Genomic DNA, 22,429 nt, shown 5'->3' on the forward strand with positions numbered 1-22,429 from the left:
AACTATCCATCAGGATCAGCTTCCGCCCTAGAATGAAAGGCTTGATATTGTTGAAAGCATTTAAAAGAAGGATAATTTTCATTACTTGATGAGCTAATTACCTCTTACCACAAGCCCAACACTGAAATAACCTCAGAACCATTTAAAAATAAGCATGTAGCATGCAGATTCTTGAGCCCCTTGAAAGCAGAGATTGCATTATTCACTTTATTTCCACCCAGCCTAGCACAGATTTGCTTAACAAATATTTGAATGGATGATGTTTAAAGGTGTTGTCACTCAACAGCAAGAAACAACATTATTTAGTTAGGGAAAAGGGAGGCAATTATCCTAAGTGTATGATGTCCTCCCCACAAAAATAAGTTTATAAGGTGGAACCAACAGTAATAAAAACTTCCCATCTATGGTTCTTATTAGCTAATACAGTTGATTTGTAGAAGATACAACAACAAACTATGCTACATTCACATAAAACCTAGTTATTTCTTTGTCAGCAGTAGTTGCTGCACAACCCGAGCACAATAATATAAGCAACATATTATATGGATCAAATAAATTATACCACTAAGGAAACCAAGAGAGCTTAATTTGGGACTGTCACTATCCTATACACAATTGTGGCATTTTCATTATTAGATACACCTGAATGAATATAACCACCAAAAGTATACATCATGTAAATCTTCACTCCTTGGAAAATTTTAAAAATTGGCCATTGGAATCAATGAACACAAATATTTTCTTCCAGTCAAGTTAATCTGGGAGTTGATTAAGGACCCAGACTGATGGGAAAATGGGAGGAATGGGATTATGGGATTATGCCAGATCAAATGCAGGGCACGCAGTTACATCTGAATTAGAGATACACAACGGATACTTTTGTAGTAGAAGTTATGTCCCAAAGACTGCATGGTGGTTTAGCTGAAATTCAAATGTAACTGAACACCCTGTAATTTCATGTACTAAATCTGATCACCCTGGTTACATGAATCACTCAATCAGCCTTTAAATTGGGTTTAGAGTTTGGCACCTGCAGTCCTACCTTCCCTTGGAGCTTGAACTAAGAAGGCTGTTTAGAGCTCTCGAGTTCAGTCATTAATACAGATTCAACTATATACAAAGAATCAACTATGAACAAAGCACTTGCCTGGCCAAAATGTCAGACTCTAATAAATTAAGACCACAACTCCCTCCTTGGATGTATGGGATTGAGAAGGTAAAGCCTATTTTAACCTGTCATATTGTATGTGAGTGCTAACTAGAAACTAATTTGAATCCATGAGAGCATTCCAGAAAGGTATTGCAGACAGCAGATCAACTTCAAATCATAGTGGAACAGTGGCTGGAAAGATACTTTCACTAACTAGCCCTCTTCCTGTATCAAGGAATCAAGAGACTGAGCAATTGTCATTTACTAAGTCTCTGCTATATGTCTGGAAGAAGGCAAGACAAATATAAAATAAGGTTTTGCCCTCAAAAAGTGTATCACCTAGAGAGAGACCCATGATGCAATTAGAAAAGAATTAAATGCCCAACTCCGTAGATTTGCCTTTAAGGTCAGAAAAACAGGGCCCTGTATGGGGGCAGAATTATGGGGATGGCCTCAAGAAAATGATGAGGGTTGAGCAGGTAATGCTTGAATAAGCATACTTGAGAAATTTCGAATAAATCCTAAAATGGCCTCTTAAACTGCTCTTAAGAAAAGTGGTTTAATTAACTTGGAGCTGTTCGAACATGGAAAAAGAAAACTTGCTGGTCTCCCACATCTGTTCTCAGGTATTTTATTCCACCCTCAGACTCCTTATCATATACAAAAACTGAACTTAAGAGTTTTAACGTTATTTTAGTACTTAGGTTATTTTTACAAAATGGTATAATGTGCATAATTCATACATTTAGGACGAACGCACCATCACTAGCTGAGGATCTATCCCATGCAAATGCTTCCCACATGCTGCCTCCTCTCTTTTTATTATTCATTCAACAAACATCTGCTGGGTGCCCACCATGTACCAGGCACAGTTCTAGGTACTGTGAATTCAGTGAAGGACAAGATATAAGAGATAATCTTGGGCTTCTTGGAACTCACACAGGCTACAGCTAGAACACTTCTCAGACAGTCTGTCTCCTATTTACTAGAAAATCAGCCTCCTGGTAACTAGCAGTGACTCCTAAGAGTAACAGAGAGCTAGTTTTGCCCTCTTCCTACTAATCCTGCATATTTGAGGGATATAATGCCACTGCTTAGTCTTCTCTTCTTGTTGTCGACCAATCTTCCTACAATATGGTTTATATTTTTCTCATCACTCTTTGTCACTCGTGTTTGTCCAGACCACAGTATTCAGAACTGGAAGTAATGATCCCAGTGTAAAATACAGTCTTAAGAATAGGATATTGCCAAGTGCAGGGGTTCAGGCCTGTAATCCCAGCACTTTGGGAGGCTGAGGAGGGAGAAGCACTTGAGGCCAGGAGTTTGAGCCCAGCCTGGACAAGACAGTGAGACCCCATCTCTACAAAAAAATAAGGAAAATAAGCCAAGTGTGGCACACACCTGTCATCCCAGCTACTGTGGAGGCTGAGGCAGGAGGATCACTTGAGCCTAGGTGTTTGAGGCTGCAGTAGGCTATGATTCTACCACTGCACTCCAGCTAGGGAAACAGAGTGAGACCCTGTCTTAAAAAAATAGAATATTAAATAATAAAGTAGAACTACTAACTACCATGAGGTGCATATTATAATTCAACAAATAAAGGTTAACATTGGTTCTCTTTTTTTGTTTTTAGCAGCTGCAAAAACATTGGCACATAAGGAATATAAGCTCCATGTAGGTATGGATTTTTTACTATTTTGTTCATTACTGTCTCTCTTATGCCAAGCAAGTGCATGGCAGGTAGTTCATTTGATACATATTTACTGAATGAATGATGAATGAAAGAAAATGAAGCTTAGGTTCAAATAAAAAAGCAGATCGTTTTTATTTGAACTCTACCAAACATCATCTCTTTTCTTACTCAAACTTGATCTTTTGAGCTTAAAGTCAAGTTTTCACATTTAGCTTTGTTAAACTCAATCTTTTTGGATTCCATGCAGTGTTTCAGATGATCAGCAGTATTCAGAATCTTGATTTGTTCATCTATAGTATTTATTATCCTTCCTAACTTTGGGCCATCTGAATATTTGGTACACACCCATCCTACAAGTCTTCTTCCAAATTCCTAACTAAGATTTTAAATGTCAGAGCTCCATGGGATTCCACCAGAGACCCCCATCAAGATAACCAAGACATTAATTGGCTGGCTTCAATTAGTGTCTAGTTGCAAACCTACGAGTAACTATCTTCTAGCCCACATTTTACCATCCTATCCATACATAAGAAGACAATTAGATGCTGTGCTGAAATGGAATTCCTCAGCTCTACACATCATATAATACTATTTAAAAGGGAAAAGGGATGTTTGGAAAGATTTGTTCTTAGTAAACCCATGTTAGCTCCTAGCAACCACTACAGTCTTTACTAAATGATCACAAACCATCTGCTTAATTTTCTGTTCCAGAATTTTGCTGTGCCGTGAAGTCATGCTTTCCAGTCTATAGATCTCAGAGTCTACCTTTTTTATGTTAGGAAAATGTGACAGCATCCCTTACATTGTTTTCTTAAACATTTCAACTGAGACTCTTTTGTGATAATGGCAATTTCCTCATTCCCCTGGGATGTAACAAATCTAAGCCTAGTGATGAGCTCATTTTATAACTTTCTTTAGGCCTTACTTACACAGTTGTTTCATATGCACCATTTATTGAGTGTTAACTATGTGTCAAGACTGTACTGAGCACTTTTAATGATTTCATCTACTATTAACTACCCTACAAAGTAGGTATTATTTTCTCCATTTTTAAAGGAGAGGAAAAAGGGGGGGATACTATGATCCTAAGAGTTTAAGTAAGTGTTCCAAGGTCACATAACTCAAATTGTCATTGCTGAGACTCCATCTGAGTCCATTCTGACTCCCAAGTCCATGTTAAAGCAATTACATAATAATTCCATTTTAACTAAGTTATAATGAGAATATCCAAGAGCTCATATAAATTCAGAGTAATTCATATAAAATCATAGCACCCAAAGTCAGGGTATTAATTTCATCACTAAAAATATAATGTCTACTTCTAGGGGTGCTGAGATTTTGTTGAACTAACTTGAATTTAGTGGATGCTCTCATGATACCTGGGTTGTAAACATCCTAACACATGAAATCACAATGGGTCAAAGTGAATGAGAAAAAGAGATGTGCAGAAGCAGACGGAATAGTTAAGAGTCCAGAAATAATAATTAGAAAGGGCCTCTCATCAGCCTGTATCTGCTTGTGTCACCAAAAGGAAGAATAAAGGCAGAGATGTCAGTCATTGGCAAATGGAGGACTGAGATTCTGTGAATTTGCCTAGCTAAACCTTTGTAGGTCAATACTCAGTCTTTCCAAAGCATGGCCAAGAGGATCTCCACACATGAGAAATGTTTACCCCCCCAAAACAAATCCTCTACAATGTGAATAATTCAAAGCAATAATAATGTCACTGAAAGCAACTTTCGGTGATAAAAAGAACCTCAACTTAATTTTCATCACTTATCATTTCCCAGGCCCAAAGTAAACATTAGCTGATACATTTATGTACAGAGGTCAAATATTTTACATGGCAACCTACCCTAAAGCCATCATAATTCCTAATAATTGACAGAAATAGATAGAGGGAAGTCACTCAGGCAGAAAGAAAAAAAGTTAAATGGGAAAACAACGCATGGATACTGATCCAAACTCTAGCCTGCGTGGCAACTGACAGCCAAGCAAGAAAACCCCAGAAAGAGCCAGGAAAACATTTTAAAATTCATGCCAAAAAAAATATCAGTACCAAATGCACAAGTAGGCCTCATTCCAAAGCCCCCAAGCTGGAGGGAACATCAGGCGCCAAAGTATGGGCAAGCTATTGGAATACACACCCTTCTATGAACTGATAGCAACATCATCTCCCCACCCACCCTGATTTTTCACAGTTCAAAGAGTCGTACATTTTAAACTCCATGTCAAATGAGGAAAGTTAAAAAAATAAAAAATAAAAAAACCTTCGTAAGAAAGAAAAAGACAAGAAAAGAAGTGAAGCGGAGAGGGAAAAAATTGTCCAGCATTTCTTGCTTTTTCTTACTCTACAATATCATGGTTCATTAACGCGGGAGGTAGACTATGGCAGCAATTATGAGGTATTCAGAAGAAGGAAGAGACAACAAAATCCCTTTCCTCAGTATTAACAGTCTCTGGAAATAACCATTTATCTATTCAGGTTATACAAACCATAGGCAGACAAGAAATGAAAGGATATATAACCAGAGGACAGACAAGAGACAATCTTACTGTCTGGGAGGGCAGGGCAGGGATGGCAGCGGACATTTCTCCCCTTAAGGTGTGAGGCGTAAGTTACGTCAATGAACCGTGCCCAACTTCCGGTCCAGCTTCCGGTCCTTCTCTCAGTCACTTCCGGGTTCGCACTCTAGTCGGGGAAAGGCCTCCCTCTAGGGACAGGCAAATCCCCTCCCAGCCCCACAGGAAAGACCATGAAGAACTACATTTTTCACCACCCACCACTCTCGCTTTTCCTAAACAGATCAGAAAGTTTAAATGTTATTCACACACAAAAAAAGAGGCTGTGGTTCCCTGGCAATGGAATTGCCTCAAAAATATTTAATGACTAGTCTGATCTCTTTGCAAACACTCCTGTTTGTCTAAGTAAATGCTTAATGTTTATTTGAATTTTTTTAAGAAATCATATCCTCCTTCCTTGAGTCATTTCTCTCTCTCTCTCTCATAAGCAACGTGGGGACTGATGCTGAGAATGTTGGGATATTGCCAGTCACAGGAAAAGCGATAGCATTGAAACATTGGCCAGATGGTATTAAAAATAATACCTTTCATTTTTATAATGTAACTGCCACATTTGCAGATGTTACCTCATTTCATTCTCACAACAACCCCATAAAGTGGGCATTATTATTCCTATCCACAGATGATCACTCCTAGTATATAACCAGTCAATTGTTCTCCCGAGCTCCCTCTGGTCTCACTCTCTTCCTAACCATTCTCCATGCTGTCTCCTGAGTGATCACTCCAAATGTAAAATGTATCAAACTCCTTAGCTTCAAATCCATCACTGACTCCTTGTAGTACGGAATAAAGTTCAAGTGACTGGTATGATTGACGAGTCACTTGTAACTTGGTCTTCACTTACCCTTCCCATCTCTTCCTCCACTCTTGCCCCACATCAAAACTTTACTGAACCCAAGCAGCTCTCGCACACCCTCTGCTCCTTTAGCCACATGGGTGTGCCCAGCCCTCTCCTAATTTCTTACTCAACGGATACTTTAAGACTCAGTTCTACATCATCTCCACCGAGATCCCTTTGCTATTTCTTACAGCTTGCAGTACCGATCACTTTTCCTCTGGGCCACCCAAGTTCTTTTATCACCTTTGTACACACTGCACTGAATCCCAAGTATCTGTTTATATGCATATGTATATACACATTTACATGATTTTATATGCAGAGATAAAAGTCTAGAGGCATACACATCAAATCAATAAGTAGGTACCTTGGAAAGTGCTAGAGAGAAGATTTTCACTTTCCAGTTTTTCCTCTACTGGGGTTCTTTATCTCAACCACAGAACACAGAAGACAATTCGAATGACTATTTTCTCAATTCTCCCAAGCACTGCACCATTCTAGCTGCACAGGAGAGAAGTTAATTCAGCATATACAATGAACGTGTCAAGCATCAGGGCTTTATTCTCTCGCTGAACCCACAGAGAGAAAGGGTGCTAGGCTGTTGTGTGGCCCAACTTTTACATAGAGGTGCCATTCAAAAGTTCTCGGTCACCTGGTTCACCAAAATATATCCATAATGCTACACACAAAGAAACACATACTCATTAGTCAAGCCGCACAAGAAATCAAGAGATTAGGCTGGGTCTTAGCTCTGACTCATCTAACTGCAAGATTTTAAACAAGTCATTTGATATTTTCTGATTTGATTTCCTCATTTATTAAAAGAACATTAAAATATGTGGTCTCGTTATCTATCTATCCATACATATGTACACATGTTTATGTAAAATATATATACACACCTCTGTGCTATGGTTTGAATGTTTGTCCCCTCTAAAACTCACATTGAAATTTAATCCCTAATGTAGCAGTACTGGGAGGCGGAGCCTTCAAGAGGTGATCGGGTCACAAGGGCTCTGCCCATTTGTATGGATTAATCCACTCATGGACTAATGGGTTGTCATGGCAGTGGGAATGATGGCTTTATCAGGACAGGAAGACAGACCTGAGCTGGCGCAGTCAGCCTCCTCACCATATGATGCCCTGCACCATCTCACTTCCCCACCCGGAAGAAGACCCTCACCAGCTGTGGCCCCATGAACTTGGACTTGCCAGCCTCCATGACTGTAAGCAAGAGATTCTATTTCTTTATAAGTTACCCGGTTTCAGGTATTCTGTTAGAAGCAACAAAAAATGGAGTAAGACACTCTGCTCTTACTTGAGAAAGAGCAAATTTCTTCATAACTGAGACTAGAGTCAAAAGGACAGCATGTTTTGCTTTGTTGATGATTTTTTTTAAAGAAAGGGTGTGTTATACACATCACCCCAAATCACATTTTATGGTAGGCAAGTGTTAAATGCTGAGGCAGTTTAAGTTTATAGTTTTATTATAAAAACTATAAAACTATTATAGTTTTATTATATATCCTGCTAATAAAAGATTATGATAACCGAAAATCTTCAGAAACTTCCAACGCCACAATTCTCAGGAATGACACTATGAATGGGTTGTGGCTAATCAACTAGTTGCTCTTCATGTACTTTTCTTTTCCAGAGTTGAAAAGGGCATTAGGAAAGCAACTGTGCCATGAGAGATGAGGGGCTGGGAGAAATCCAACCCTATGCAACATCTCTGAGGATAACCCAAGGGTGACCAGGGAGAGGGAACATGGCAGTCACTGCCCTCCTGTGTTCAGCAGAGCAGCTGATGTGCCCAGGTGGCGGCCCAGGTCTGCAAACCAAAGGGCAGAAAGGGCTGGGCCAGGCTGAGGTCACACACAGGCCACTGGGTACATTTTAGGTGACTCTGCCTTTTAGAGCCAGGCATATGGATCTTTTCCTTTCCAAGCATCAGGGCACACTAGTCCCACAGCTAGACCACAAGGTCACTTTTGACCAGCACTTTCCACTCTGCTTCCCCTTAAACCCCCGAGGTTCTCAATAAATACTTTAGAAAATGTAATGAAATACAACCTGCACAGCCCCAGCTGCAATCGGTACAAAATGTGAACACTGCAGAGACCACCGGCATGTTCATTTGTGTTTGCACTGATAGCATCTAGATGAGATAAATGTTATGCAATTGAAACCGTAAGTTCACGCTGATAAAACACTATAATTCTTACCTGTTTATACGTTGTAATTCTATATATGGATTTATTCTTTAAAAGGATTCTGCTACTAAAACACGAAGACTAGAAAACAAACAAAAACACAGACAAAAAAAGCGGGGAGGAGTGGAAAGCAGTGCAATAAGCCATTCAGAAGTGGAATCAAAGGGTTCTTCCCCAGTCCACGTAGTGACAACTATTATTATTAACATATTTTTGATGCAAAGGGAAGACCTGCCCTCTAAAAGTTATTTCCAAAGATGGAAACACGATGCTTTTTCCTAAACCTCTGGCCTCTTTAGAGTTTCTTTAAAAAAAAAAAAAAACGTTATGTTAATATCAGGAAGAACCCAACAATGCAACAGTGGGGACAGGTGGGGAGGGGAGATGTGCGCATGAACGTTCTCGGCCTCTCTCCTTAGGCCCAGTCTAAAGCCCCCCCGCTGCTGGATCCACGGTGTCGTTGGGAGTTGCTGTTTCACTAGAGGCTGGGGAGGTGGGGGTGGAGGGAGCCAGCGCTGCTTGATCCACCCTGCAGGCAGAGAGCCCGGCAGGGCAGCGTGAGCTAGCGCGGGGGAAAGGATGCCAAGAACATTTGAGGGGTGGAGAAGAAGGAGCAAAGGGTGGCGCCTCCCGAAAAGCAGGCAAAAGTCTGAGTCAGGATTCTCTCCCAGCATCTTCGTGCAACATCCGAAGGCAGCGGGAGCCCCCGCGGGATGGGCGATGGTGAATTTCAGCAGCTTGGGGGAAGCCTTGGGGGCTGGGGGCTTGCAGAAGCGGGTGTGGGGCTCGATGAGCGAGCCACCTGCTGGGGCTTTCCCCCATTTATCTTTTTCCTCTTCTCCTTTTATTCTTGGGGGTGCGGGTTGGTGCTGCTGGTGGTCTTAGCATCTGGAGGTCTAGTGTTTATTGGTAATGGATAAGCACACAGAAGCTCTGCTTCATGCGACAGCTGCTCAGACATCACGAGCGCACGCCCCATGGGGAGGCCCCAACTGCAGTGCAGATGGGAGCAGGTAAGGGGCAGGGAAGGGGCAGGGAAGGCACGACCTCTAACTGCCACTGTCACCCTTTCTGAAAGTCCACTGCACACAAGAGTCATAGGAGCAGCATAGTGGCATGCTATTTGCAGAGAGCTGACATAAAACCCACAGACCTGAGTCTTCCTAAAACACTAAGAGAGGATCTACGAGTGCCAGGTATGAGGCTAAGCAGTGGAGCAATAAAGATTAATAAAACAGAGTCCCTGAAACCAGCTGAGTGGTTCCCAGGCCAGTGTGGGAAGATAGATGTGCATGCAAACATCGAGATATACCGTGCTTCCCGGAAAATAAGACCTACCTGTAAAATAAGCCCTAGCAGGATTTCTAAGCATGTGCACAATAGAAGCCCTATCCCGAAAATAAGCCCTAGTGACGGGCGTGGCTACGCAGCGCATCTGCACAACCCACGCATTTCCTTGAGTAGCGGTTAAAGACGACGAGCAGCCCTTCTCATCTGCCCCATGAGAGCTCTATAGCTTGACATGAGAGATTGGGGCCAATGGTTCTAAAGGAAATAGAGTCGCAAGAAATTCAGGATGGAATTCGGGGTTTGGAGAGTGATGATGATGTTCCAGAAGAAGACGACTTAACTCTATTTGAATCAATGTAGATTGTTGTACAGTACTTAAAAGAAATAACACATCCCCTGAAAATAAGCCCTTGGGCGTCTTCTTGAGGAAAAATCAATATAAGACCCTGTCTTATTTTGGGGGAAACACGGTAGCACGGCCGACGTCCTTCCAGCGAGACAGACACGGGGCCACGCACGCACAGCCTGCCCCAGGGTCTCGCTCCGCCCCGGGCACTCTGGCAGGGCTGCACCCCAGGAGTGACCTGCGCTCCGGGTGTTGGCACGTGTGCCCTGCGCAGGAAGGCAAGGGAAAGGACCACGCCAGAGAGAGGGAACCGCACCTGCAAAGACCCGGACGCAGGAGGGTGCTGTGGCTGGAACAGGACACGCAGGTGGATGGCAGCTCCCTCCCAGAGTAGATGGGGACTAGCATGACAGGCGCTTCATAGCCAAGGTCACCTGTGTGGGTTTTATGCCAAAACCGAGAAGCAATATGCAAGTGCAAAAATCCAGCTCTTAAAAAGAGCGAAGGTGGTGTTTTCCTTTGCGGGGATGTTGAACTTGAGCAAAATGTGAAACAGTTCCTTGTAAACCCTGCCTGCAGCCCTGACCTCCCGCCCTCACTAAGGGTGCAACTTTCAACACGGAATTTCACTTCACTCCACTTTTAATTTCCCAAGTGGACAGTTCGGATCCACTTTTCCCTTTCGTCATGAACAAGTGGAGAAAGTCAATTTGGCCAGAGCGTAAAACGCCTGGATTTCCTTGGAGAATACAGCTGACTCAGGAGCCCCTAATAGGGAGTGATGGAAAAACTTGTCCTGCACAATGTCAAGTTCATTACTCTTTTTACCAATATTATCTTTTCCTCTAATGAAAAGAGGAATTGTGAGAAAGAAAGAAAACAATATCTGGCATTATCTGGGGTCTCTTTCCCACCCTCTCCAGAATTAGAATACCATTGACTGAGCACTTGTCTTCAGAAAATATACTGTACATGTTGGAAAGACTGTCTCATGTTCATCAACAGCAAGCACGTTGAATGGAGAAAGCGCTAGCTACTTCAGTGGGATTTCTGGCCTTGACCCATCTCAGGTTTCCATGACTCCCCCAGGACCCAGCCCTCCGCCATGCACCAGCTAAACCTCTCCTTCCTTTCAGACACCAGTCTACCTGCTTTCCTTAACACGCACTCAAACTCGCAGAATCTAACAATAACACAGCGACAAAGTCAAGGCAACCCACCCCACGGCTGCCTCTCCGTATCAGTGTGCACTTGGACTTGGCAAAGCACAACCACTGCCTCAGACAGGTGGAAGGGAGGGCCAGGGGAAGATCTTTTGTTCTTTGTGTTACAGGAGACATCTCGGCTGAACTGTGGCACCATGACAGCCTGGGCTGGGCGGAGGGCTGGGCAGAGGGCTGGGTGGGCCCCACAGGTGGGCGGAGGTCACAGGCTTTGTCTTTGGCAGAGATGGGACGTTAATGATAATCTTAAGAGATATCCAACAGACAAAACGTCTCCTGGTCAACACTGGCCCCTGATCTCTGGATATGCTGGAAAAGAATCTTTGAAGTGGGGATTAAAGAAAGTAAAGAGTTAACACAAAAGTCCGTCTAGTGGTGTGGTCACCAAAGCCAACTGATTATCAAGGTCCCTGGGGAATACTGAATACACACAAGGTCCACCTCTTCCCTGGTTCTACTAACACACCATTGCCAGGCAGGTGGGGCCTGGGAACCACGTACATTTTTTTAAAAGTCTCTGGAAATCCTACTGGCTAATTAGGCAAAATCTGAGAACTGACACTCTAGCCAGCCCTCCAATTACAGATGGGAGAATTAAGTGACTGCCCCACAAACTCTCAGCGGGTCTCAATGACAGTACGTCCCAGAATACAACATCTTTATAGTCTACGAAGAAGCAACTTTTTTACAAGTAAAGTTCTAAGTCAAAACAAGTGACTAAATAAAATATGCTCTATCTCCTACCAGTTTGAATTTTGAATTCTTGGGCTCTTCCCAAGATGGCAGCATGAGGAGAGGAAACTCCCCCACGCTTCTTGTAGTATATCTAAGTGTCCAGGACCTTGGCCCGCATGTCCATGCTCCATCTGCACACCTACGCGCAGATGTGTCACAGGGCTGGGGACATGCCACCAGCAGTGCTGTGGGTTCTCAGGAGCAGGGACCTAGGAAGAAGTCCATATGGGACCCGGAAGGACATTGGAGGTCACTGGAGAGGAATTTCTGGTGTCAAAGAGGACAAGATGGGCACTGGGTGGGAAGGTCTTCTCAATCCTGTGTCCCTGACCCCACAGACATCTCCCTCCAGGGGAAGGGCACAAAGCCAGGACAGAATTCCCTAAAGCAGAGGCTCCTCTTGCCCAAGTCTAAGCCCAGAATATTCTGCAGCACAGAATAGTTCCTGCCTAGCTGGAGTCAGCTTCTCTCCCTCTCCACCTATCTTCCCTTTCGTAACTAGGGAGACACATCTGGACAGCAACTGCTTTTCTACGAAGCACTGATATTGATGCACAGAACATTTTTAAGGAAACTTGCTATGTATTTCTAAAGTCAAAGAATCCAACATGACAACCGAATGATACAGATTTTCTTTTTAAGTCAGGCAGTCACATCCTATGCACAGAAAATTTTTAAGGAAAAAAATTTTAAGGAAACTTGCTATGTATTTCTAAAGTCAAAGAATCCAACATGACAACAGAATGATACAGATTTTCTTTTTAGGTCATGCAGTCATAACCTACAATTCAATTGGATGTTGATATTTCTCTTTTTGTTCATTCCCATATTTTTTGTAATAAATATGATTTACTTAGAGCTTAGTATGTGCTAATCACATTTCATTTCAATATCTTATTTGGACAACTGAAAACCCTAGGGGAGGGGCCTATTATCCCTGTTTTATAAGGAAGGAAGCTGAGATTCAAGGAGATTAGATAATTTGCCCAAGGTCTTATGACAATTCTGTGGCACATCTTGGGTTGAAACCTACGACTATCTCATTTCTAAACTCACTTCCTTCTACAATATCAACCGCCTCTGAAATGAAAGTATAGATATATTTCCCCTTGTTTCTTTAAGTACATTTTTCCAGAGAAAGAGAAGTTTTACTATTGCTGTAGTATTATAATAAAAGTTACATAATAAGATTTTTTCCAAATTTCTACTTTACTTATAATTGTGGTCAGAGAGGGCTTTTTGGAAACACACAAGTCAGAGTGAAAGAAGTTGAGAACTATTAAAAGGAAAGAATATTAAAAATGCTCACTGATGTTTCAGGAAATTGCTATCCTAATATAATTTTCAGGAGGAAAATGTTTTAAAATTAATTATGATTATGATCTTTTAGTTCAGAAATCACCTCTCATACTAAGACTCTAGTTTTTAATCCAGTTTCTGTATGAAAAGGATTAAGAGAATTTTTAAAAGTAATTCTTCCCATGAATATTTATTTTCTGTGGAGTGGAAGATACTAAACAGAAGCTACTCTTTACAGTGTTTCAATTACTTTAAAAAAAAAAGAGGCACGTGTGAGAAATTATAGAAATTCTTCAAATAATATGAAAATAAATGAAGTCAGACAGCTTCATGGTGAAAGCAGACAAAACAACTTTAACATTTCCTAAGGAACACGTTCCTTAGGCAGCATTTTTAGATGAATGGCTCATAAGTTATTTTTTAAAAACTCTGACGGTGTTTTGAAAAAGCTAGAGTTGCCTCTCATCAGCCAAGCTGATCCCTTCCTTTGGTAAATTCTTGATTTTCGCTTGGTGATCCACACCACCCAAACACAACTTGTGGGCCTTTGGCGCAGGCCTTGAACCAGGAAGTAATTGCTCTACACATCACTGGCAGCCATCTTGCGACCCTAAGAAGGAACTAACTATGGTGAAGCTGTGGAGAGCAGAGCAAAGGGAAGGGCAGAAGCCAAGGTCTTGATGTCATGGTTGTTTTACTGAATCAAACCAAATGTGAGCCCACCCTATCTCTGCGTGACCAGACACATCAACCAATGAGTCTCCTTTATTATTTAAGCCAATTTGACCTTTGTCTTCTGTTGCTTACAATCACATGAATCCTAATTGACACGGATGGTCTGACAAGTGAGGAAGTTCATCGACTTCTAGTTGTTCCCTAAGCGTAAACAAAAATAGAAGTATGTTTCAAACCTGGATTTAGAAAAAAAATATTTAAAATGATAGCTCAATAATGAATGTCATTATTCATGCTGACTAAAAATAGTAGGGCATAAGTGATTGCTCCTGTCAAACAGAAAGTGTGGGAAAATGTTAACTGCACTTCAGATGCTTTAAGAAAACATTCAGCCACTTAAAAAATGTGAAAAGAACAAAGAAGGCAGAGGAGGGGATGAACTTTGGAGTGATTCTAAGACATCCGAGGCAAATGGCGAAGATCACATGCTAAGAAAATGATGGCACTGCAGGAAAAAAAGTAATGAATTTAAACCATCTGTGAAGGTTATCCAGCCTTCACGCGATCCCACTTGGATTTTTTGCACATTATTAATCTATTCCTGACATATGAAATTTCATCATAAGCAATTTGACACATATTTCTACTTTCTTCGGAGATAAAGAAGAAATCCTTTGAATGCAGCCTTATAGGAATATTAACATGATATTAATATTAACTTGTAATGGCTTATGAAAAAATAATGTTGAAAGTCATTTTCTCTGTGGAGTTACCACAAGATACGAATCACAGCTTGCACTGCCAGTAAGGAAAATGTATAATTTAGTACAAAAGGCCGGGAGCCCTTTTGGAAACAGAGGGAAACCTCCACAGTTGAGGTGACTTAAGTCCTAGGGGAAGTTCCAAAGCCCAGGATGACTAAGAGCCAGGACCCTACAAGCTCAGAAGGACCCCACCTCCACCCCCACCCCAGCCCCAACGCTACGGAAAAGGTGAACCAAGCTAAGCACTGAGGTAGGTACAACAGCCTGGGAAGAAAAACTAAGAAAAGCCAACTTCTGAGGAGAAAAGTCACAGAGGTTTCCAGGGTGTGGGTCAAATGCTTCGGGCAAGGAAATATTCATTTTGGTGGCACATGAAGATGCTGAGTTATTTGACTTGTCACAAAAATGAAAAGAATTTGGTGACAAAGACTTAGTCACTTGGCATAATCCTTGGGTTTGGCTTGTATATATTTTGTTGACTCATGGAAAGAGGGACAGCTATTTTTGTTGGGAGCAAATGTTGGGAAATTCAGAGAGGTACTCTTCCCTGTCTGTTGTACTCAGGCAGCTCCAGTGGGAGGACAACAGGACAGGGAGCGTAGGGGGGACTCCCACAGCCCAAAGAAGCCAGGCTCACACAGACTGCGTAAACAGAATGCGTAGTGTAGTCAGGAGAACAAAGAAGTTATCCTTACTTTTTATAGTCATTTAAGAAAAAAAAACAAAACAGTTATGTAACTCACTCTCCCAACCCTACTTTTCATGCATCATTTTTACATATATTTTACCTCAAATATACTAGGAAAAAACTCATATGTATTCCCTTTCACTCGCTGGAAATGGTTCTAGAACATTCTTCTATATTATCAAGATCCAATCAGAACTAGAACCCCTAAAATAAAGAGGTGAGTGGTAAAATTAAATTAAAAGCATAAAAAAATGAAGAAAAAAAGAAACTAATGTTAGGGTAAATTTAAATTATTATATCATTTATTATCAGTAGGATTGTTTTTGGATCTAACTTCTGGACATATGTAAATTTAATAAGCAGGCCTTTCGTGTCTTCATCCAAGCTATTTTCTTTCAATATTGGAGAGAGTGTGTTCTCAGCCAGCCCTGAGAAAAACTCCTAGAAATTTCCTTTCAGGTTTATGCTGATCCATACTCATTGGCAGCCTTTGGGTTTGGCCACTTAGATAATCACCTACCCGTTTTACTGTGTGTGGTATCATTTAGTTCATATTTTTTCATCTCATTTACAAGGGTATTCATTAATCCATTCAACAGTCATTTACTGAACACTTCTTACGTGCCACGCCCTGAAAGTGCTAGAATAAATAACATTTGGCCCTGGCTTCAAGGAAATCACATTCTAAACATCCCTCCTTGGGCCAGTAAATAATTACAACACAGTGTGATAGGTACAGCATCCCATCCCAGAGCCTGTGAGATTTCATCTGTGTCAACATCTTGCTGGAAATTCAATATAACTACATATCTATTATATTTCCGGATTCAACAATCTAATTAGCACAGGGGGGAAAAAAACAAAGGCATGATGTGTTCACAATGAACTCACGATTCCAAGTGATCTTACGTTCTCTTCTTAAGGCACTCAACACCTATCTGTTCAGGGATATGATTTAGTATCTTTATTACCAACTTATTTCCTGTGGTCGTAGATTTAAATGTTTTTATCATTTGAACATTCACTTCTTGTTTTCAAAGTCAAAGTAGTTTATCGAAACTGTATTTGCAGCCAAAGGATATCAGTGATGACTAATAAATTATTCTTCATGATCAATTTGAAAGAAAAAAAATTTACCTAGATTCTGCGGCTGAGAGTAAAGATTCCCAATCTTTTTCACGGCACCACGATGGACAAAATGAACATGTCTGTGGAGTTTGCCAGCATGGGGACCAAGGAAGGCCTCGTGCAGTCAGCTTAGTCCCAGCATGACACACAGCACAACACAGGCGACCGTGTCGGTCAGGAATATTCTCTGAGAATGCACCAAGTGTGTAAAATGCTCCTTTTACAAACGATAGGGAGATGCAAACGGTCTGAGGATGGCTCACAAAAGGAAAATACATTTTGTATCCGTTTATCTATTTCCCCCGAGGTTTCCACGGAGAAAATAAAGTGCCACTTGCTTCTGCAAATTTTGTAGCTGTGATTTGTTCGGTAGGTTTGCAGATAATAAGATCCCCAAATGAGGCCCAGTTCTATTCCCACAACAAACGCTGTGCTCCTAATATGTTGGAAGCCCAGTGCTAGTTTCTCGAGGCCTGCCTGTGAGGCAGATATTACAATTCCTGTACTTGCAGTGAGGGGACCTGGGAGCACAGTGGCTCAGGAATCTGCTGACCACCATGGAACTAGGGTTCTCAGAGTCTAAGCTCCTTCCGCTTTCCTCCACCCCGAGGACAAAACCTGTAACTGAGACAAAACCCTGCCTGACTGGGTTAGGAAAAGCAAGCCCATAGCCACCCAAATCGGGGAATTTGGAGAAACGTTCCCACAAGCAAAGCAGATGAAAAGAGTTTTCTAGGATTAGGAACACAGATTCTTCTCTGGGAGAGGAAGGAGCTGTTTTGCAGAATAAAAATAAGGACATCTGTCAGTTTCTATCATCCAAAAGGGGAGTTTTGCAGAACATGACATTACAGGTTTTTTTCCCCTTTCATCAGCGTCACAGAGTTTGGGATGCTAGCGCCATCAGAAATCATCAATGGTGCTAGGAGACAAGAGAGTGTCCAGGTAGAATCTCAGGGGCAGAGAAGTCTCCACCTGAACACTGGGAGACAAATAGAATCCCCAGAATTAGGAATATGCATCCACTAGTCATTTGATTGCTAAATATTAATCACAATCATTTTCCAGGAGTATTATAATGAGGAATACCTAAGAGCTTAAATTATCTGGCAGTTCAAGCAATAGTATGCAAATCAATATAATTAAACTAATAATAAATAGATGACACTGAAAAACTAAAAAAATGTTAGTTATACAGTAAATACACATTAGATCTCCTTTAAAACAAGGTTGCACGTGAGTGTGTCTTAGAGATGATGTAGATGGAAGTTCTGACAGGTTTCCTTGGAGGTGTGGGGAGCTGAATGGAGGGAGCGTAGAGCCCTTTCTGGTTCTGATTAGATCCTTTGACACCCTTTTCCTTCATATATATATATATATATATATATATATATATATATATATATATATTTTTTTTTTTTTTTTTTTTTTGGAGACAGAGTCTCACTCTGTTGTCTGGACTAGAGTGCCGTGGTGTCAGCCTAGCTCAGAGCAACCTCAAACTCCTGGGCTCAAGCGATCCTCCTGCCTCAGCCTCCTGACTAGCTGGGATTACAGGCATGCGCCACCATGCCCGGCTAATTTTTTCTATATATTTTGAGTTGGTCAATTAATTTCTATTTTTAGTAGAGATGAGGTCTCGCTCTTGCTCAGGATGGCTTCGAACTCCTGACCTTAAACAATCCACCTGCCTCGGCCTCCCAGAGTGCTAGGATTATAGGGTCAGCACCGCGCCTGGCTTTTTCTCCATATTGCCAAGGCAAAAGGAGAGGGAGGGGGAGAGAAGGAGAGAGAGAACTTTCTCCTTCTGATGTGGAAATTCTATGCATGGCTGCCCACTGCATGAATTCATTCATATATTCGGCAATGGACACAGAGCATCTGCATGTCCCAAGAAGGAGCTATGCATTACAGCCACAGCTGGGAACTGGAGGCCTCAGGTCCCTGCCCTTGGGAAGGTGACATTGCAAGGGGGGAAAGAAAGAAGAGCGGGGCTGGAAGGACAGGGACTTCAGCAGATAGACATTCTCCCCGCTCTTAGAGGGAAGAGAGGGAGCCTCGCCCCCTCCCTCCCTCCCTTCTTCCACATTTATAGACGTGATGACACAAAGCGAGGGGGAGGCAGGGAGGAAGGCACAGCCGACTTGGGGTGCGGTGGCCCTGAGGCTATGACAATGACTCAAGCCTGCAGGTTGCCCGAGGAGACTCCAGCTTCCAGGCTGTTAGGAAGGACAAGCAGGGTTTACTCAAGTCAAGGGGGGAGGGATGAGGAAGATGGGGTCCTCCAGGCAGAGGGAACAGCCTTGGCAAGAGGCAGGAGGAAGCGGAGAGCTCCAGGTGGCCGGGCAGATGGGGAGGGACAAAGCCAGGGTCAGGGGCTCCGTGGAGAAGAGCAGGCAGGTCTGGAGGCCACTCGGAGCCAGTGCCAGCCCCCGAGGAGGACAGGGCAGGGGCAGCTCCGCATCTGCACACTACAGAAACAGAAAATCCGCTAGGCGCTTGGCCCTTTCCATTGTACTTCCGGGTCAATGAGTGAGTTGTTCCTGGGGGGAGGGAACTTCCGGCAAACCCAGCGGGACCGCCTTCCCCGAGGCTCCTCTAGCCATGAGGGTCCCTGGAACCCTCCCCACCACCCCCGCCATCCTGCTGCCTCTGGTCACTGGAGATGGGGGGCCACAAGGAGGCTACTGGGTCGGATATTGGGGTGCCTCCCTCTGCTCTCTGAGATGAGAAGTCAGCCTGTGCCTTTGCAGTGCTTTCCCTCTTATCTGCATGTCAGACTAGAGAAAGAACACACTTCCTTCCCTCTCCTACCATATGCTTGGTGCTCCCAGCTGAGTGATATGCCTTAATATAGCGCCGCGGCTCACCGAGGGTAGGGGCGCAAGGATGCCTTCCTGCTGATTCCGCCCCGTGTTCCTTAACAGACTCTGTCTTCCAAGAATAAAAGAGATTACTAGTGTTTGCATGATTTCATGCTCACTGTCCCTCCCACCTGAAATCAGGGCACCTTTACACAATCACGTCCGGTAGCGCGAAGATCAGGAACCCTTCCTTGCACCGTTCACACTATTGGCATTTCCATAACTTGCCTCCACACCCCCAGCCCAACCAAAGATGAGATTCAGAAGCAAACACACGCCGTCTGTCCGTGCATTTGGATAAAAGAAAGATGTGATGCCGTCTTCGATGGGCAGGAAGGGAAATTTAACAGTGAAAAGATTTTCTTCCCCCTAGGAGAGCTGAGATTCCAGTGCATGACTTTCTAGAAAGAGAAGAACATTCCAGAGAAATATACAGTACTCCCATTTTCCGGCTACAGGTTTAACTGCTTTTAAAGATGCCTATTCTGTGGGTGCTCAGTGGCATCTCATATTTACTGAGCAAGAAAACGTAAGTACAAAGGATACTGGCCCAGGATTCTGAGAAAATGTGAACAGTATTCTGATCCGTGCTGCAAGCAGTTACTGACAGAAGGTAAGATGCCAGGATCGAAGTTTCTAACTGAAAATCACTGTGGAACAACAGAGAAAGCCTTGGCTTTGGAAGAAGCTGGGGCCAGATGCCCGTTCCAACATCTGTCGGTTGCACAACTTGAAACAAGTTACTTAACCCATCTCAGTCTGTGTTCTCATCAGTAAAAGCCATGTATATAATATGCCCCCCTTGCAGGATTACGGTGAGAATTCAATCAAGTAAGATCTGTAAAACACCTCATACAATGCCTTAGCTAAATAAACTACACCTATGAGCAAGAGAAGCTGCAAAATCTCCAAGGACTTCTTTGCAAAATGAAATTAGTTCTGTGGACAGACAATGATGATTGATCACACAACAATGTGAAATGCACTGAAAGCCACTAAACTGGGACGCTTAAAAATAATGAAGACTGTAAAGTTTACATTGTAAGTATTTTACCACAATTATATACGGGAAAAAAAAACTCCAAAGACTATTTGGAAAGTGTTTAAAACATCTAGATGAAGAAACTTCCACAGTAATCAAGAGGAAGTTTCCTTCTACTTTCAATAGGATGGTTTTCTGTCGAGCCTAGTGAGTTGTTTCTTATTACTGAAATAGGCATTTTAGATAGCGAGTTGTTACGAATAAAACGGTCAATGGAGTATCATTTAAATATAAAGTGAAACATTGGTTTTTATGAGGAATCATGTTTTTGAGAAAGGAAGAAAAGAATTAATAATGATTATAAGATAAAAGCCTCCTTCAGTTCTGCAGGTCATTGCTTCTACTCTCAACTTGCTTAAGGTGTATAAACAAAATCGGTTTTGCCACATGAAAATATGTAGGTGTCATTTTCACTGACTACTGACATCCACAGAGCTGTGAATCTACAGATCCGAAAGGCAGATGGGCCCCCCTTCCCTAGGATGATCCCTGGGGACCCTTCGTCTTCCAGGGGTCCCCAGAGTGGAGTTCCTTGAGGGCAGGGTCTTCTGCATGAGGCCAAGGGCTTAGGGGACACTTAGCAAATAACTGGTGAACAGATACAACTTTATATCTAATCTATTCCCAGTGGTGAAGTATGAACAGTTTTGCACTAACTCAGATGCTTTGTTGATTATATTTATTAAAACATTTATTAAAGGGGCAGTGAGTTTCCTGAAAAGAGTGGAAAGTGAACCCATTCACCACGTGGGACGTCCCAGGAGACGACCATTCTCACCAGTGCTGTCCACTGCACACAGACTGCGGGACACACCAGCACAGTCCCAGAGCTGGCACGTGGGGGCTCTCTGTACACAATCCACAGAGAGGCCTCCCCAGCCCCCCAACCCTCCTCCTCCTATCAGCTCTGAAACGATCTCATTTATTACCCACTTCCTCTTGCCCCTCCACTCTCCAGCATGAACCCCATCAAAATAGAGACTCTGCCTGTCTTGGTCACTGCTGTTTCCCATCTCCTCGCTAGAAGAACATGGCACCTGCAGAACGAATGAATGAATGAGTGAACAACTGAACTAACGAAGACGAGAACGAAACAAAGGCTAATCTGCTTAAGCTGTCACCCACTAAGTCCCACTGAACATGAATCCTGGTCACCAGAGTGACCTTAAAACACCAGGCTCGTGGATGGCGAGGTCCCCCCGTGGAGAACCCTGAGATGTTGCCTGCCAGAGGCAGACAGGAGAAAGCCGACGGGCTGGCAGGAACAGCAGCTGCGCCAGGCTCCAGCTGCAAGCGCACGGAACACGGGCATGATGAGAACATCGAGAATCACAGTGACACTCGGCTTGGGAGCGGAAGGTTGTCCAGGCTGCTCAGAAAGGCCGGGCAGAGAGTCTCCTGAGCGGATGGGATCTGGCAGCAGGAAAGGGACTGCAGCTCCAGCCGGACAGGGGACAAGGTCCCGTGGTCCCCGTGCCACTAAGCTATGGGATGATCTGAGCGGCCTCCCACCCTGCACTCTGTCTCTGCTGAGCCACTGCTCACAGGACAAGCAGGGGGACAAGGGGATGGTCCCTTGGGGGCTGTCGTATGGCTGAAAACAGCTGCCAATGGGGCAAGCGGGGGCATCCGCCTGTCTGGAGGTGTCTCCTGACGAAGCAGATGGGGTTTTTTCGGTTTTATTTTCTTCTCTCCCAAATGAATCCCTGCACATGCCACGCCGTGTGGCCTGCGACAGAACAGGGGCAGATGAGGAAGGGGAGAGGCTGGGACACAAGGGCCTGGAAAGGAATTGCTCAGCAGCATGGAAAACAGCTGCTTCCCGCCAGGCTGGGGCTGCAAGTCACTCCGCAAGAAGCAAGCACAAATCTCCCTCGAGGGGACACGGGGCAGGTTGT

At 43.2% G+C, this 22,429-nt stretch overlaps 1 protein-coding gene across 4 annotated transcripts in view; it reads right to left on the bottom strand.

Moving 5' to 3' along the window:
• Positions 1-22,429, bottom strand: part of CAMK1D (calcium/calmodulin dependent protein kinase ID) — a 294,151-nt gene that overhangs the window by 104,854 nt on the left and 166,868 nt on the right. The window lies entirely within an intron of this gene.

Source organism: Microcebus murinus, chromosome 25 (assembly GCF_040939455.1).
Source record: "Microcebus murinus isolate Inina chromosome 25, M.murinus_Inina_mat1.0, whole genome shotgun sequence".
Taxonomy (NCBI): Eukaryota; Metazoa; Chordata; class Mammalia; order Primates; family Cheirogaleidae; genus Microcebus; species Microcebus murinus.